We start from the raw sequence: 18,943 nt of genomic DNA on the forward strand, positions 1-18,943 counted from the left end.
GTGTTCATGTAGACATGAAGGCCAGACCAGAATGAACAAAACCACATGCAGAACATTGTCTCCAACCACCGCCACCAACACTACACTGGCCGGTACTGGTCAGATGACCCAGCTTTTCACAGAGTGGTTCAAACTCCACTATGGTGTAAGCTAGCAACATCCACCCTGGGAGGGGGGCAGGGCACAAATGGGCTTTTCTGGAAAGATGAATGTGATATAGACACAGCAGTCCCTATGGTCACACTCATAGATGTGTGTGTGTGTGTGTGTGTGTGTGTGTACACACTTGTGGGTGGGTGAGCGCCTGTGTGTGCTTACTTGGGGTTGGGAAGCTTTACAACACCCTCAGGTGTTGCTCCCAGGTGCCTTCACCTTGGTTTTGAGACAGTGTATCCCACTGACCTGGAGCTCACCAATTGGCTAGGTTGCCTGGCCAGCAAGCCCCAGGAATCCTCCTGTCTCCACCTCCCTGCTCCAGGACCACACTAGTGTACCACTGCCTGGGGGCAAGCTCAGGTCCCTGTCCTGCTGGGCAAATTTTTTTACCCACTGAGCCATCTGCCCAGGCTCATACTGAGGCCTCTAATGTGCTTCTGCGAAACAAGATCTCCACTGGGGGAGTGACAGGGGCAGCTGGAGACTGGAAAAGTTGTTGTGCACAGCTATGACCGCTCTCTCCCTGACCTCACCTGTTCTGCCCACCTGGCCTGGGAAAACCCTCTCCTGCCCTCATTCATGCATTCCCTGACAGGCCTGGGGTCAAATCACCCCTTGACAACATGCATACTGTGTAGCTTTGGGCAGATGGCTTGGCTTCTCTGAACCTTCATGAATTAGATGTGCCCACTGTAATGCTGCCATCTTCCTCCCTCGCGGTGTGGCTTCTGTAAGGGCCTTGAACACACTCTGCACACATGAGTTGCTGATACAGGTATGCATCACAGTGTGGGAGAAGCCCCCACCCTACCCTAGACCTTCTGCTCCCCAGAACTCCCACTCCTTGCTGGGAGTTAAAGCAAATTCTGGTCCACTTTCTGAGTATGACACTAGTGGGTGTCTCAATCAGTTAATGCCAAGACCATGATGGGATTTGAACTCAGGTCCAAGAGCCAGGATTTCAGTCCTGTTTTGTTTTTCTTTTCTAAACAACATCTTGCTATGTAACTACCTGACTGCCCTCAAATTCTCCACTCTTAACCTAAGCCTCCTGGGTGCTGGGATGATAGCCCTGCAAGGTTGCAGTGGAGTGTGTGTGTGTGTGTGTGTGTGTGTGTGTGTGTGTGTGCATGTGCTCACTTGTGTGTGTGCAGAGGCTAAATATTGACACTGAATGTCTTCCTAAATCTTTCTTCACCTTATTTTTGAGGCAGAGTTTCTCACTGAACCCGAAACTCACCCATTCTGCTAGTATAGTCAGCCAGCTTGTTCTGGGGATCTCCGTCTCTGATTTCCTGATTGCTGGGATTGCAAACAGGCTCCAACACCCACCCAGCATTCGCAGGCTGCAATTCACATGGGTGTGGAAGTCCAAACTCCTGCAAGAGCTTTACCCACCGAACCAATACCCCGGCCCCAAAGCCGCTGTCTTCAGCCACTGCTTTCGAGCTACGCTGGGTAGGACCAGAGCTGCGTGTAATTTGGGGAGCCCTATTCCACACCCCATCTTTCTACAGCCTCTATGAGGTCATTTGGAAGATTCTGAGGTCTTCCACTTTGAACAAAGCACCACCCTCTGCTCCCAGGCATGTGAGACTCTCTCCCCTTCATATGGTACTGTCTGCCTTTGCCTTGGGAATAACCTCAGTCACTGTCAGCGTTTTGCTGAGGATACTAGGAAATCTCCACAAACCATCTTCATAGATCCGATAGCCAAGAAGCTGGTCACCAGATATTAAAAGGCTGCTGCGTGCCAGCCATCCTTACCTAACCTTTTCATTAACATTCTGAAGCCAGACGACCACTTGCTATCCCAGGACCAAGTCTTGCTAAAGTGCACTGCTGCAGACCAGCATGGGGCCGTTCCCAGGTCACAAATGAGGAAATCAAGGTGCAAGGGCATGTGAGTTCTTGTGGTTAAGCCATGTCTGGGTCCCCAGAACTCTGGTTCCAACCAGTTCTGACTCCCAAGCTGGCCCATGGGAGGTCAGCAATGAATTCTACCCCTAGGAAACAAATGTGGGTTACTGTGGGGGATTCCCCACGAAACAGCCACTCTAACCCTGCCTAGCTGTGGCCAGTAAGTCTCAGGCACAAAGCCTTTTGCCATGGGAGATCCCCTTTGATGGCCGTGGTTCTGTGAAAAGCCCACAGGGGTGGAGGGATGAAAGTCACACAGGACTCCAGATTCAGGGTCCAGTTATCTCCTATGACCCAAGCTGTGGTCAAACTCGGAACCTAAAAGAAGGACACATGCAGGCTAGAAGAGAAGGCCTACATCTCAGCAGGACACCAGGCCCGGGATGCTAGTGTTGTGGTGGAGAGATAAAGTATCAGATATGTGCCACCCTGAGGTCCGTGGGTTCGGGGCCACCAGGCCATGGAATGAAGGACAGCCTGCCCCCTGTACTCATTCCTTCAGCCAAGAGAGCTTTTCAGACCTGCATTACTTCCTACTTGTCACATCCATAACTGCACAAACTTGGAAACCAGCCCTGACCACGTGAGACCTTCATCAAAGAAATAAAATAATGCCAGGTGTGGTGGCACATGCCTTTAATCCCAGCATGCAGGAAGCCGAGGCAAGTGAACTCCGTGAGTTTTAAACCCAGTTGGATTGCATAGTGAAACCCTGTCTCAAAGACAAAATGACATAGAATAAATAACTTGTCTATCATTTTTGTACTGGTAACATTTTGGAGCAAGCTTTTTTTTAATATATACTTTTTGGATTAAAGTATATTGCCATAATTTATTTATCTTTTTATTTAATATTTTTTTTCTGTGTAGGGTCTATCACTCTGTAATCCATACCAGCCTTCTGGAACTCTATGTAGCCCAGGTTGGCTTCGAACTCTGCACCTTCCTTAACTAACCTAACCTGCGTTATGTCTTTGGAGCCGTCCTCGTCTGGCAGTACAAAAGAGAATCGACCTTCCTCTGCTCTGGGCTCAGATTAGAAGCAACAGAGTAACGAACAGATGAGCTGTCAGGCAGGGAACACGTAGCCCCAGCTCCCGTCCCTACAACTAGCCTTGGAGTGGAGTGTCAGGTTCCGCCTGCCCAGCACACCAAGAGGATGGGAACCTGGACTTGAAGCAAGGAGTTTGTCTTCTCACATTCTTCCTCCCAATATGGAAATGATTGGTAAGTGTCGGCTCCTATGTGGATTTGTGGCCAAGGCTGAACCATGACTATCATTAACACCAGTGCCAATCACCTAGTCAAAAGCACAGCCAGGAAGTGGCTCTGGTGATGTACACCTGTAATCCCAGCACTCGGGAGGTGCAGCAGACATTCAAGGCCATTCTTGATTGGCCCTAAGGGAAATCTGAGAGCATCCTGGGCTACATAAAACCTTGTCTCAGAAGCAAACCAACAAAACAAAACAAAATAACCATCATGGGGCTGGAGAGATAGAACACTTACTGCCCATCCAGAGAATCTGTGTTCAGTTCCCAGCAGCTATGTTAGGCAACTCACAGCAGCCTATAGCTTTAGACACAGAGAGAGGGAGGGGAAGGGAGAGGGGAGGAGGCCTGGAGTCCTGGAGTCCCGGAGTCCTGGAGTCCCGGAGTCCCCAAGTCCCAGAATACCGGAGCGGCTTCTCAGGGTTAAACCCCAGTGCCCGATTCTGTTGAACTGAGACTCATGAATGACCGAAATTCTGCTCACCAATGTCACACTTGCGCCAAGCTAGGAGGAACATCAGAAGCAAAGGTTTCAAGCGGTCTGTTTTTAATAGGCCATGTTTGCTGAACACCTACTATGTGCCGGGCCTAGGGTGCTGTGGGGAAGTAAAAACAAAACCTATGGCTCTGGCTTAGGGCTGGACTGAGAAGGAAGAGCAGGGGAGGGATGGGATGCACTTGCCCAGTGTGGACAAGGACTCTGAGATGTCAGGTGACAACGTCTAAGGTCAGCCCCAGAGGAAGGCTGAGGACAACTTTTTTGGAATCTCTCCCGATTTCTGGAATCCAATAGATGGGGAACTCCATTCCTTTACAAGGCAGCCCCTCTCATAACTCTCACTGGAATATTCTAGTGAGTTCGTTAGTGACCCCACCATCTGAGCTCAGAGCTTTGTCATCTTGAGGTCTCGGCCTGAACCCCATCACCTGCCTCGGGACCTGGCTCAGGAGGCCTCATGGCCGACAGCCCAGGCAGCTGCCTGCTCCCTTCTTGTCTCCAGCTGACCAGTCAGGCTGGCTGACTCATGGCTCGTCTTCCCCAGCCCCACGTGGAGGCTGGGTCTGTGCCAGGGGTGTGAGCTACCAGCCAGGGTGCCCGCCAATCAGACCAAAATGAGCCTATAAGCCACCCTGAGGATTAGACCTAAGAACATTCTAGAATCCCACACTCCACTTTGGAGCTCCTGAGGGGGCAGACCACAGCAGACGGGCGTGTCACTCAACCACGTGTGGGGAAACCTGTCTTGCCTGAGGATAATGATACAGTAATTATTTAATCATCGAAAGGGACACGGGCCTGTCAGCTGCTGTAGCCCCAGCACCTGGAATAATGCCTATCACACAGTAGGCACACAGTAGGTTCTTTTATTAAATAAGGACACAATAATAGGTGACTCAATTATTCAAGTGTGTAACACAAATAATTACACCTGGTACCGTTATTACACACTAAAACTAATTTTAAAAGGGGATGCGTCTTAATTTCTGTCTTCACAAGGTAGGCACCACGATGAGACCAGCCCTTAAATCCCTGCACACAGTAGGTGTTCAACAAGTACCATTACCCAGAGACACTCGCTGGGGCATGAGTTCGTTTATTCTCTCAGGGCTTGGGCAGGGAGGCCGTGTTCTCCAGAGCAGGGGGAGGGGGTCAGTGTATTTGCAGAGCCATGCACTCCTGTGAGTTGGGTGCGACTCCCCAGCAGTGAGGAGAAAGAGCAGCCCCAGGGTCACCGGGAAGGGCACCTGGCGAGAATAGCAATCAATTTTCCATTCTCCAAACCCTTCCTCTGTCTCAAAGCGCTCATCCTTTGTACACTGTAGCTGCAGCTAAGCCCAGAGAGGTAGAGGAACCTGCTTGAGGTCACACAGAGAGCTCAGCACATGTCTCCTGACTCCATGTCCAGGACTTCTTTTTTCTCTCAGATCCCCAGCTGGGGCTCCACACTCCCTTAGATCAGCCAGGACACAGGTGGGTCAGGAGAGATAGCCTCAGAAACCTAGCCCAAAATACCTAGCGGCAGGTAGTAATTTCTTACTTGGCTGTGTGTCTTTTAGAACTGGCTTCCTGTCCCTGGGCCTCAGTTTTCCTAATCCAAACAAGGGGCTCATGTTATCTCTTTTGCAGGCTGCACTGTGAGAAGCCATAACCTCGTGTCAGGCTGGGGGGGGGGGGGGGGTTGGCTCCCCTGCTGTGTGACTTTAAAGAAGAAACTTAGTTTCTCTGAGAATCAGGTGCTTTGTGTACAAATAGTTACTAAATAGCCACTTTGTGGAGCTTGCAAGCTTTGTTTGGGGGCTGCACGGGTACCTATCCTAGCGTGTAGTAAATGCTCAGTTAAAGCTCCCAGGATTCCTGGGTGCCACTGTGAAAGGCTGGATTCAGGTCCAGCAGCCACGGCCTAGACACAGAAGACTCAGGGCTGCGATCCTGACTCCAGGCCATCCCAGCCAGCTGGGGGAAACCTGAGCCACCTCCGTCCCTGGCAGAAGCTGCCACAACCACCACAGCCTCTGGAATGAAAGAAAGGTCAGAGTCTAGGGAAACAGGGCTGTCGCGATGGAGGGAGGGCTGCCTGGGGGCTGGCTAGCCACCCTCACCTCTCTCCTCTCGGCTCTCCAGGGGAAGTCTGAGTGCGCTGAGCCTGGGTGTGCCCCCCCTGCCCAGGGCTTGGCCTCTGGGCCCCGTGCTGAGCCGCCTCCCAGCCTGCCCCTGGGGAGGGGCCACCTGGTGTCAATTAAGGCCCTGAGTCGCTCGGCCGCACCACGCAGGGCTGCTGATTAGAGCTGCAGTCTCTCCAGATGGGGAGCACGGACTGAGGGGCGACACCACCATGCCAGGGGGAGGCTTTGCAGGAGCCTGTGAGTAGCGGGTGGGGGCTCGGTCCCCTGGGTGGGAGGAAAGCAGGGTGCGTGGGGGCACTTGGGCATCAGGGGAGGGGGCTCCTCCAGTAGAGTTCGCTCCTTAGAGGCTTTTCCAGGCCTCCCAGCATCCTGGACCCTCTTCTCCTCAGCCTCACCTCAAGGAGACCCCAGGGGACCGGATGCCATCCAGTGTCCTTCCTTGAGTCACACAGTCACAGAGGGCACCCCCACGCTGCGTCTGAAGGAGGCATGAAGGGTGGATGAGGGACCAGCTCGGTCAGAGGCTATTTGGAGGAGTCCCTGACTCTCTCCTGGACACTCCACAGGAAAGGCTGCCTCTGTGGCCGCGTGGGTGGGCATCTAAGGCTCAGTTCCTACAACCTACTGGCCCCAGAGCCCATGTTGTGGGTGGCCCCATAGGGTAGCTGAAGAGATCCCTGCACCAAAGTAGTTCTTTGAGGGGGAGAGGCTCCAGCTCCAGATGCCATGTGTCCTGGGGCACAGAAGGCCAAGCCAGGTCCTGGCCCTGCACCTGCTACCAGGGCCACTGGTTCAGCTTGGTGGGGTTTGTATCACGGAGGAAGTTGATTCCCCAAGAGGAACAGTGTATGGGGCAGCTGCGTGCTTGTAGGACGGACTCTGGGAGAGGGAGGGGGGAGGTTTATGGAGGTGTATGGAATATGATGTGACTCATATTCCTGGGCCCCTGGGCTTTGTGGAGCCTGGGCTCCTGGCTGGAAGAGGTTTCTGTAGCCATGGAAGGGTTTGTATGGTGGCATCACCTGGTGCTAGTGACCGTGGAAGGTCTAAAGTTGGAGGACACCTGAGTAAAACCCAGGAAAGTGAAGGCAGCTGTCAACACATTAGAGCAATGGGCACGTCCTTGGCTGTCCGTCTCTGTATTCCTGCAACAAACTTCTAGTCAAGCTCCACTGGCCCCCCGGGGTACATGCCCCTTAGTGTGCATTTCCTGTATGGTCTCTGTAATGTGCATCTTGGAGGATGGACTAGGCCCGGTGACCAGCGGGCCGTTGCAGAGTCTTCCTGTGACTGTGTCTCTTGTGTTGCTCTTGGTGACTGTGCCATGTGGACATGGGCCTCTTGGCTCTGGGGCCAAGTTACTGAAGGCTGCTCTGTCCTTCTGGGGGTAATGAGTTCTGGGGGTGCCACACTCTATGAGTTTGCTGGGCAGTATCTGTGTCCCCCCCCCACCCTTTGTGCGATCATTTTGGGGACTTAGCCATCTTTGTCTCCAGAACTCCTACCTCCCTGGTGGCTGGACTTGAGGACTGAGCCCCTGGAACCTTGTCTGTGAGTCGGAGGGAAGGGGAAGAGGTGGGTTAAGCCACGGGAAAGTCCCATTGCTTTCTGGGAAATACTGACCCTAGTTTGTTTCCTCCATAAAAATCCTCCCCAGCCTCTTCCCAACTAGGACTTGGGCCTGACATGGAGGTACAATAATGAATGAAGGATTCAGTCAGGTCACAAAAGCTTTAGCAAGAAACATCTCAGGACCAAATTACAAAGCAGCTACCCTGCAGCAAAGGCCTTCGTTCCCACAGCCCGCTACGCACTGTGCCGTGTTCACTGAGGATCTACTGTGAGTCAGATTCCGTGCTCACAGGTTCAGACACACGAAGACCTCTGAACTTGAGATTCCATCATCCCTCTTCTTTCCACGGCTGTGTGCAGGAGGACACCCATCTCTGGTCTGGGACATGCCAGGTGCTGAAGCAATAGAGGCAGATTAAAGTTCTTTCGTGGGGTCCCCTTGAAGCACCAATCGGAATGTTCCCAGGATCCACTGGGAATCAGAGGCTGTAGCTAAAGTCCAGAATTCAATTCGTGATGGATACCTTAGCATTTTGAAAATATCTACCCCTAGGGCAGGATGGCATTCACATGTGCCCGTGGCTTAACTGTGTTTTCCCAAGGGAACATGTGATTATTTCTCTGCTTGCTGTCTAAGCCTGCCCAAGGCTCCGGTCACCCATTAAAGAGACGATGCGTTTAGTGTTTCCCACAAGCTGGATGCCACCTCGTGTAGCACATGAGGTGACTTACTTCTCAGGTCCCTTCACCCACCAAGGTCCTTCCCTGCCTGCTGTCTACGGGCCACACCTGAAACCCCCAGAGCTAGCCTCTTACTGAGTTCCAGTCTTCAATGGGACACGAGCTATTCTGTTTCCTGATTTTATTGGGTTAGCCGTGCTAGGAATGGGTCTTGTGCGTGCTCGGCAAGTTCTCTACCACAGAGCTACAGCCCCTGCTTCTCTTTGTTTTTTAATACGACATTTTTATTAATTTTTAAAACTTCACACATGCATACAGTGTATTTAGATCATATTTCCCCCCCACACTCCCTCCAGAGCCGCCCTCTCAGCCCCCACTCCCTCCAGATCTGTCCCCTTCACCCCCAACTCCTTCCCAACTTCATGGCTTTTCCCCTTTTGTAATAACCCCACCAAATCTAATCTGTGCTGCCTGTGTACTCGTGGGTGTTGAAACATCTGCTGGAGTGTAGTTAAGCTGAGCCCCTGATTTTCTGAGACATGACCTGCTTCCTTCTTCTTCACCATGCCAGGATTACAGGCAGGCTGACATACCTGGTACATAACACTTGTATGGAGCTGGTGCCGGAGGATGTGGGAAGCATTAAGGCAGTGGGCAGGGCCTTCAGAAAACAACAAAGCTTTTCATACATTACAGGCAGACATGGAAAACTTTTGCCCAAACAAAATTCTAGGGAAATGGATTCGTGTCAAATGTTCCAGATGAAGCCCAAGAGGTGGAAGGAGATCTTGTTGTCTCAGTCCCTTGCCTTCAAAGGGCCTTGAGGTCCCCTGGTAAAACCCCTGTGGTAGCTGGACAGCTGACAAGTCCCAGTCCAGCTAGGAGGACATGGCAGGTGATGAAGCGGTGGCCTTGAGATTGGAGGAGACCCTGATAGTAGTCTGTTTCTGTAGTCATTCAACAAACAGCTATTAAGCTCCTACTATGTTCTGTGATTGAGCTGCCTGACAGGTAGGGGAGAGAACACAACCTGGCTGCTCCCGCTGGTACAGAAGGGGTACTGTGTGTATGTAACATGGATTGAGTGGGTGAGATCTGATCAGAGCTTCTCCAGAGGTCATGATGATAGGCAGGTGGTCCTACCCATCTCAGCCGGCACCCCAGCAGAAAAGGGATTGTCTGGGGTCTGAACAATGGAAGGAAGGCTGCCAGGACAGGGGGTGCAGCTTACACAGGGCACAAAGCAAAACTGGAACAAGCCTCAACCTGGACCATGGGGCTCTGGGAAATGGGCTACCTTTTTGAGTCATGCCACCCAGAGACTCAGGCAAGTGGGCTCAGTCAGTCATTGGCTCAAGCTGTCCCCAGCAGTGAGGGGGACGTGGGCAAAGAAGAATGTCAATTTTATAGGTAAGCCAGCTTCCTTCACTTCGAAAGACACAGAAGCTGGGGCACACGTGCCATTGAAGGCCATCTGGGTGAATCGTGCTTGTCACCCACCACACTGGGTGACTTCTAGACTAAAGGATGGACGATAGATGAGAGGACCACATGGGGCTCATTGTGCCAACGGAGAACGTAAAGGAAAGCCAATGGGGGCACCAGACCCGTGTGGGAAGTCAGGCGAATGAGCAAGGAAGATTCTGGAACCCGAGTTCAAATCTTAGCCCTACCCCTTGGGGCCCCCATCTCGTTTGAGCTGGCCTTTGGTTTTCTGGGCTGGTGATTCCCTGGCTGTGGAGTGTAAATGCCATGTAGCCCCTCTAGTGGCATGGTGGGTACAGTGTCTGTAGAACTCATATGGTCCAGTTTCTGGAAGCTGCAAAGGACAATATGAGACAGTATACTGAGACAGAGTCCAGCCACAGGCAGCCCCCTTACTGTGGAATAACTGGGGTCTTCCCTGACCTGAACCCTAAGTGCGTGCATAGGGCTTGGTGTCTCAGGGGGATGTGAGGAGGGAGCACGGCTTAGCTCATGTTCTGTTGCTATGATAAACGTGGCGATCAAAAGCAGCTCGGTGAACTTAGATTTGGCATAAGGCTTAGAGTCGATCATCAAGCAGAGCGGAGACAGGAACCTGGAGGCAGGAACTGAAACAGAGGCCATGGAGGGGTGCTGCTCACTGGCTTGCTCTCCCCATGGCTTGCTCAGCCTGTTTTCTTTACAACCGAGGACCCTGGGATGGCACTCTACACAACGAGCTATGTTAACCAATTATTAGTCAAGACAATACAGGCCAGGTACGGCTCATGCCTTTTCCTTCTGGCACTTGGAAAAAGAGACAGGTGGGTCTCTATAACCTCAGAGCTGGCCTGGCCTAGGAAAGAGATTTCCAGGCCAGTCAAGGCTACATAAAAGTAATAATAATCATAATAATCATAATAATAATAAATATTGCTTCGGTGGTTAAAAGCACTTGTCCCTCATGTGGAGGTCCTTAGTTCAGCTCCCAGCACCCACATGGTAGCTCACAGCCATCTGTCTCTCCAGTTCAAGGGATTCAGATGCTCTCTCCTGGCCTCTGCAGGCCCCAGGGATGCACACGGTGTACACACATATAACAGACAAAACACTTGTACACATAAGAATAAATGACTGTAAGGAAAAATAAGCTATCCCACAGCCTTGTCCTGTAATCAGTCTGACAGAGACATTTTTTTATTACTCAGGGTTCCCTCTTCGCAGGTGACTCTGACTTGTGACAGCTGGCCCCTAAATAAGCAACACGGGATATGTGTGGGGCTGGAGCTGGCTCAGGAGGGGCTCGTGTTCAGCCGAGAGCTGGGGGAGACAAAACCTGGAACTGCTCCAGTCCTGTCCCCTCCTCACACCTCATGCAGACCTGAAGCACTGGCTAGAAGCCTCCTGTACCCAACTCTCACCCCGTCAGTCATCCGTCCCTTCTGTACATGGTCCCTCAGCGTCTGTCATGCACTGAACCCTGAGATTATGCATGAGTAACAAGCAAGGATCCCCACGTGCACCAGGTTTCAAGTTCATGATGGGGTTGCGGGACGTCAAGGAAGTGGTCAAGGTTACAGAGCAGAGAGCCAGGAGGTCACTACAGACAAAGAAATGGGTCTGGAGATTTGGGGGGCAGGGTGGTGAGGACAGGGGTGCAGGAGGGACATGAAAAGAGTCATAAGCGGGGACATGGCCTTCTGTCAGAGTCAGCCAGAAAAGTGCAGAACCCCAAGAATGGCATGTGTTTCATGGCAAGGGCGGAGGGTATGCAAGGCTGGGGGGGGGGGCAGGGCATATGGTGTGAAGTTGTGTGTGTGAGGAGGGGAGATGTCTGTCACAGAGAGGTGTGTGTGCATGAGAGAGGTATGTAGAGTCATGTGCATGTGAGAGAGACCTGTGAAAGTGTGTGAGATATGTTAGTGTGTAAGAGGAGAGGTGTGTGGATGTAAGAGAGAGAGAGAGAGTGTGTGTGTGTAAGAGAGGGAGGAGAGGTTTATAAGGGAATGTGTGTGAATATATGCATGAGAAGTGTATGTGTGGTGATGGGCATGAGAGTGTGTGTACATGCCCATGTGTGTGGTGAGGGTGTGAGGATATATGTATAGTTGGGTAAGGCAGGTGTGAAGATATGTGAGGGGGGTTATAAAAGTGCCTGTGTGCGGACATGAGGACTTGGGGAGATTATGGGGAGCATGAACACACTTGTGAACACATGTGTGAGCATGTCAGAATGCCAGAAGGTGCACTTGGGAGGCATGTGTGAGAGAGTGCGTGTGGGGAGGAAGGTTTGTTTGTAAGCACTGAGGATTGTTGAGGACAGCATGGATGAACATGTATGTTGGTGTGCACATGGAAGGTGGTGTGTATTCATCCATTCCTTTAATTGCTCATTCACTCCTTTGGTGTGAAGAAAGAGTCTTACTATGGTAGCCCAGGCTGGCCTCAAACTCACAACTCTTTTGCCCCCCAAACGCAGAGGACTATCCTACCATACCAGAGCCAGGGTTCATGTGTTTAATGGAGTATTTACAGAACTGGGAGTGTGTGCACATGAGGTCATGGGTGGGACCTGTGTCAAGTGCCATGGAAGGCATGTACTGGCACCCATAACCTGTGTGGCGGCCATCTTTGTGTGTCAATGTATTTTCGCCCAACTTTGGAGTCTTGGACTCCAGAGAAACTCAAATTCATTCTACCTAAGCCAATTCAGGCAGTGTGTAAAAGATGTCCCATCTCTCATGGGCATTGCCCCCCAGTTTGTAGTCCTCCCCTTGTTATTCCAAGGGCCCTCTCAGAAGCCATATGAAGATGGTTTCCTCTCATTAACAGACATGGGAACAGAGGCCCACGGGCTCAGAGCCAGGCTTGGGCAGGGCTTCTGGGTCATGGTGTTAGTGTGGGGAGACTGCACTCTGACCACTGGCTCTACCCTCCTAACATACACGCTCATGTGTGCAGTGACATGTGTACTGAGAGACCACGTGTTTCTGGAATGTCCCTTTCTCCTCTGGATTGTGGTAGTTTTACTGTCAGATTTTTTGACCCCCTTCATCTGGGTTTTCCCTTTCCTCCCACTGGGAATAGATGAGGCTAGAACAACTATGTTTTCAACAACTCTCCCTCCTCCTGCCCCTCCTCCCCCTTTTCATCCTCCTCTTCTCCCTCTTCCTCTCCCTCTTCCTTATCCTCTTCCTTATCCTCTCCCTCCTCCTCCTCTCCTTCCTCCTCCTCCTTCTCATCCTCCCCCATTCTCCTCCATCTCCTCCTCCCCTTCCTCTTCCTCCTTCTCATCCTCCTCCATTTTCCTCCATCTCCTCCTCCCCTTCCTCTTCCTCTTCCACTTCTTCCCCTCCTTCTCCACTTTCTCTTTTCCTTTTGTGACTCAGTTTAATTACAGAACACAGGATGAAAAAAGAAACAGCCTTTTTTTTTTTTGCTAAGAGATATTTGATGCCCCCCGGAGAGGAACATGATCTAAACACCACAACAACAACCAAAAGCTCGTGTGTTCAATAAGTCAAACCTTTGAGCAGAGAAAAAGAAGCTCAGGCTGGAACTTGGTGGTGTTTCTGGCCAGAGAGTCTGCTCCGCACTGTACTCTTGCCCCTACAGACCTTTCCCTGTACTATGGGGTGCCCAGTGCATAGCCATGGTCTTCTGCATGGCACAGGGAATGAGTGGTACTGAGAAGCAAATCCCCAGCCTTGACTCACTGACAAGAAAGCTGCTGTTAAAAGTCTGAGCCTCACAGGACTCCGGGTGCCATTAAAATTAGTTGCTGAGAAAACATGAAAGCTTTTGGCCATGCACTCCCACACCGTGTGTGTGTCCACTCCAGGACACACATGCACACACACACACACACACACACATATGCACAAACACAAGCACACATGCAACATGGACACACAGACAAACACACACATGCACAAACACATGCACACACACACTCATATAACCAGACATACACACACATGCACACATATGCACACATACAAACATACATATACAGACACACATACACACACACAAATACTCATGATCAGTCAGCTCTTCCATTCACCCACCTAATCATTTGTCCTTCCACCCTTTAATTCGTGCATCCACCCTCCCTTCCCTCCTGTCAGTAATCTCTTCAGCCCTCCCCCTAGCCATTCTCTATCAATTATTCACTCCCCACTGACCAGCTCGCGCATTCATTTCTGCTCCCCCATCACTCACCCATCTTCCTGTAGCCATCTGATCCATTTCTGGATCTATGTGTTTATTCATCTACCTCTCTGTGACTGGGGTCCCCAAAAATAGCCCAGGTCTGGTGTCTTTCTAGGAGTCTCACAAATATAGTATCGTAAAAGAAGGCTGAATTAAAAACACATGGGTGTAGTCCAAGGCCGATCACCAAGATGACCCCTAGAGCCGATGTGGTGAAGGTGGGCCTGCAATGACTCTGCCAAAGGGGTAGGGACTGGGGTGGCTCTGCAGAGGGCATAGGGACTGGGGTGCCTCTGCAGAGGGCATAGGGACTGGGGTGGCTCTGCAGAGGGCATACGGACTGGGGTGGCTCTGCAGAGGACATACGGACTGGGGTGGCTCTGCAGAGGACATACGGACTGGGGTGGCTCTGCAGAGGACATACGGACTGGGGTGGCTCTGCAGAGGGGATACGGACTGGCCCTCCTCTCAGTTTCTCCTTCAATGTCACCATCAGACTGTGTCCCTCCCACTTTGCACACCCATCACCAAGCCTCTCACTTGCTCCATGAAATAGATAGGGACCAGAATTGCCCTTCAGTTGATTAACACATCATGGCCAAAGGCTCATGGAGGTGGGGTCACTGTCTACAAAGCTTTGAGCCCTTACGGTGGTGCCTGCTGCAGAGTCTTTGGAGACGGCGTGCCTTTAAAGGGCTCAGATCCTCACTGGCACGTCCCCTTCAGTGTCACCGTGAAATGTCCTCATTACGACGTTTAAATGGGAGCCAGCAGACACGCTCCGTGAGTTCCCAGCCCTTCCAGTCTCCCACACTGTTCTACAGCAGAAGCGGACAGACACCACGGTAAACATGATTGCAATTACGCAGCCAATAAAACTCGACTTGGAAACACATGTGTGAGGGGCGGTGTGTCATTCTGCCACGACAAAGCCACTGCACGTCCTGTAAGTGCAGGACATACTGCCTAGAGGGATTTTTTTTTAACTTTTGAAGCGTTTAATTCACAGTTGTTGGGGGTTTTAGGGTTTGGGTTGCATGCTTTTTTTTTTCTTTCCTTCCAGAGGGTTCTTTTAATCACCCTTACACCGCCTCTGCTTGGTGACTCGATTTTCTGCTTCATTTTCCTCAGTAGAGATGTGAGTCCCTCTCTTCCTTAAGGTGTAGCTGATGTCCCCTCCTCAGGCTTCACTGGGCACCAGCAGGAATATTTCCACACAGCATCCACATTGTCCCCGTGTCCTTGTATGATAATTACAGCGGGGTGGCTAGGTATGGCGGTGGCTGTCACGGGCGTGAGGCAGAAGCGACTTCAGAAGGCACGGAGCTGAGCAACAAGATGTTCAGGGGCATTTTGGTTTGACATCAGGGGGGAAAGAGAAGAGCAAGGGATGCAGAAAGGAATAGACTGGGGCACACATTAGTCATCTCAGCATTGAGGGGGGCAGAGCCAAGAGGGTCATGAGTTCAAGACCAGCCTGAGCTATAGAATGAGATCTATGAGAAAATTGTGGAGGACAGAGAAAAAGGAAGGAGGGAGGGAGGGAGGGAGGGAGGGATAGACGGACAGTGGAATAGACTTAGCAGGCTTTGAGTCTTGATGGTGATACCCAAAGAACAGGCTTGAGTGTGGTCTTCCCAGGGCCACCACCTGGGAATTTGGAAGACCCAACATGCAGCTAAGCTAAGGGAAACCCCCACATCTTCCCTAGGCCTGCAGGGATCTGCTCTCGGCTCCACCCCACCTTTTTTGGTCCATGGTTGCTTCATGGGCAACTTGAGCAGGCTTGGCAGCAGGGACAAGTGAGTCAGGCAGACACATGCTGAGGAACCAGGAGGCCCACAGTCTCAACCCTAGCTGTCCGCCTCGCCGGCTGTGTGGTCTGGGACTCATCCCTAAACACAACGGGGAGTGTGTTTCCTAGGTGGGAAACAGGAGCCCACAGTCATCCCTCCCTGCACTGCTTGCCAATGTTTAACATGTGATATTTGCGGGGTCTTTGTTTAGGCAGTGCCTGGAAGCTGTGGGCTTGCGGGAAAAACTGTCAGCACAGCTCTGCCCTACACTGAGGCGTCACTGTAATTCGGTCCTCCGTTTGCATGTCTCTTCTACCACACATCTGGTCCCAGCTTCCTGCAGGTTGTGGGTCCAGGAAGGATGCTACGACCTCATGATTCTCTTCTACCCTACTTTCTCCTCATGCTCAAGGGCATAGACCCTTTCTCAGAGCGACAGGGTGTGTGTGTGTGTGTGTGTGTGAGAGAGAGAGAGAGAGAGAGAGAGAGAGAGAGAGAGAGAGAGAGAAAGCTCACACGCATGCAGAGGCTAGAGGTCAATGTCCCATCTTCCTCAATGACCTTCTACTTTATCTACTGAGACAGGATCTCTCCCCAAGCCTAGAGCTTGCTAATCAGCTAGTGTGCCGACCTGATGAGCTCTAGGGCCCCTAACCCTGGGATTGCAGAGGTCGCCACCACATCCAGTTTTTCCATGGGTGCTGAGGACCCAAGCCCAGGTTCTCAGAGACTTGTTCTCAGTGCAGTGCAATGCTCACGGTTATACATGAACTGTCTGAAACCCTGTGATCCACAACTTGCCACTTCCCTTAAAGAAACAAACACAGAGAGCCATCATGTGCTTGCGTTGGCACACTGATCAACAGAGCTAGTTGTGAGCTTAACAAACACTGTCATTTTATGTCACTGCTGGGAGGTGTATGCTTATAATCTCAGTACTCAGGAAGCTGAGGGGGGTTATGAATCTGAGGCCAGCCTGGGCTACATTAATGAGACACACACCCCCATCTCAAGGTAGACAATAACAGTAGCAAGCTGTGGAATCTTGAAGTACAGAAGAATATAAATATTTCGGTACTTACGGTAACTGGTATTTGCGGTAATTGTAAAGGGACAGGAAAATGCCTCCAAAGTTCTTTGGGAGACAAAGATACAGGTATTGAAAATAGTCCTGGTATTGAAATTGTCCTTTTAAGGACTGCAAGGATTAAGTTTTAGAGAGAGGCTAGCATGAAATAAAGATAATGGTTTTCCTGTCTACATTCATGGTCCCTCTGAGTTGTGTCCCAAGAACCCACATTCCATGTCAGATGGCGGGAGCAGCCTGTCTGATGAGTTACCACCATCTGACTGGACTTATCTCTACTTGAGTCTGCTGAGGTTTTCCTCTGGAAACAGACACACCTCGGGACTGATCCACTATGACAGAAATCTTAAGAGAGGGAGGATGGCTCAGTGGTTCCAGTGTTTGCCGTGCAACTGTGCAGTCCGGAGTTGAAATCCCCAGAACACACTGTAAATGTTGAGTGGGCTTGGTGGCTTGGGTGTAATTCAGGAGGCAGAGACAGGCGACCCCTCCCCTAGGGTTGATTAGAAGACCTTGCCTCAAAGAATGAAGAACAATCAAGGATGTTTCAATACATCAACTTCTGTCCTCTACACACACACGTGCACCCGCACACAGCACGTGAAAATGGAAGGTTTTCATCTTGTCCCCCAGATTGAGTTCGTCAGTTTCTGGCTCCTCCTCACACAACGCTGACACTCGGTGTCTATCAAGTTGCCGACCCACGACCGCATCTCTTGACATTTCTTGCTCCATCCGCCCAATCTAGGTCTGTCACTATTTTTAGTGCCACATCGGTTACCGTGGCAACTTTGAGACATGCTTTTACACTCTCCTTCCTTACTCTCTCCACAACTGGAGGTGTATTTCAGATCCTCACCATTGCAGGTGATGCTGGGGGCTCCATTTCTTTTCTCATCTCTTTCTCCCTGCACTGCCAGTACCCGTATCTGGAACTTTTGCATTTTATTATATTTGTTTGTTATTTGCCTGCCTCTCTCCCTCCACCTCTCTGTGTGTATATGTGCACACGGACACGTGTGTGTTTGTGTACGTGTCTACTCAAAACCACACAAGTACACAGCACATGTGCAGAGATCAGAGGATCTCTCCTTTGATCTCCATGTGGATCCTAAAGATCAAACTCAAATCATCAGACCCGGTGGTCAGCACCTTTATATACTGAGTTGTCCCACCAGCCTGGGACTTGTGATGGCTAGGTCCTGTCTTAGGGTCACTTTTGCTTCAATGAAACACCATGACCAAAGCAACTTGGGGAAGAGAGGGCTTATTTATGTGACTTATACTTCTATATCATAATTCATCATCAAAGGAAGTCAGGACAGGAACTCAAGCAGAACAGGAACCTGGAGGCAGGAGCTGATGGCAGAGGCCATGGAGGGGTGCTGCTTACTGGCTTGCTCCTTGTGGTTGCTCAGCCTGCTTTCTTATAGAAGCTAGGACCACCAGCCCAGGGCTGGCCCACCCACAATTGCAGTCATTATTTAAGAAAACACCTTACAGGCTTATCTATAACCCTCTCTCTCTCTCTCCTTCCTCTCATATGACCTTATCTTGTATCAACTTGACATAAAACGATCTAGCATAGGTCCCATGTTCCTGAGAGAACTGCGTGCTCCTAGAAAGCATGGGCCTGGCTCTGCTTCTTTTATGCCACAAAGTACAGTACCTGGCATGTAGGTTACTGCTATTATGTGCTCTGCTGTGTGGATACAGACCATGGCCTGGAGAACAAACAGGAGGATGCAATACAAGCTTGATCCAGATAGGTGGTGTTTTAGAAGGATGATAGACAAAAGGTAGACAGAAAGACAGATTGGTGAGTTTGGTGGTTGTATGGATAAATAAATGTGTAGATTAATGCATAGATGAGATTGGATGGGCAGGTGGATGGATGAATGAGTGGATGGATGAATGAGTGGATGGATGAGTGGATGGAAAGGTGGATAGATGAGTGGGTGGATGGATAGATGGGTGAATAGATGAACAGATGGATAGATGGATGCATAGGTGAGTGGATGGGTGGTGGGTGGGTGGGTAGATGAGTGGGTGGAAGGTGGGTGGATGGATGGATAGAAGTGTGGATGGGTGGATGAATATGTGGATGGGTGGTGAGTGGGTAGATGAGTGGGTGGAAGGTGGATGGATGGATGGAT

At 50.9% G+C, this 18,943-nt stretch overlaps 1 protein-coding gene across 1 annotated transcript in view; it reads left to right on the forward strand.

Annotated features, from left to right (window-relative positions):
- Nucleotides 1-6,085: 6,085 nt before the first annotated feature.
- Nos1 (nitric oxide synthase 1) overlaps nt 6,086-18,943 on the forward strand; it is a 177,641-nt gene continuing 164,783 nt past the window's right edge. The window contains exon 1 of the mRNA XM_076922586.1: nt 6,086-6,209. The gene's annotated coding sequence lies outside the window, so the exon portion shown is untranslated. The remainder of the gene's footprint in view (nt 6,210-18,943) is intronic.

This window comes from Arvicanthis niloticus, chromosome 24 (genome assembly GCF_011762505.2).
Source record: "Arvicanthis niloticus isolate mArvNil1 chromosome 24, mArvNil1.pat.X, whole genome shotgun sequence".
NCBI classification, from domain to species: domain Eukaryota; kingdom Metazoa; phylum Chordata; class Mammalia; order Rodentia; family Muridae; genus Arvicanthis; species Arvicanthis niloticus.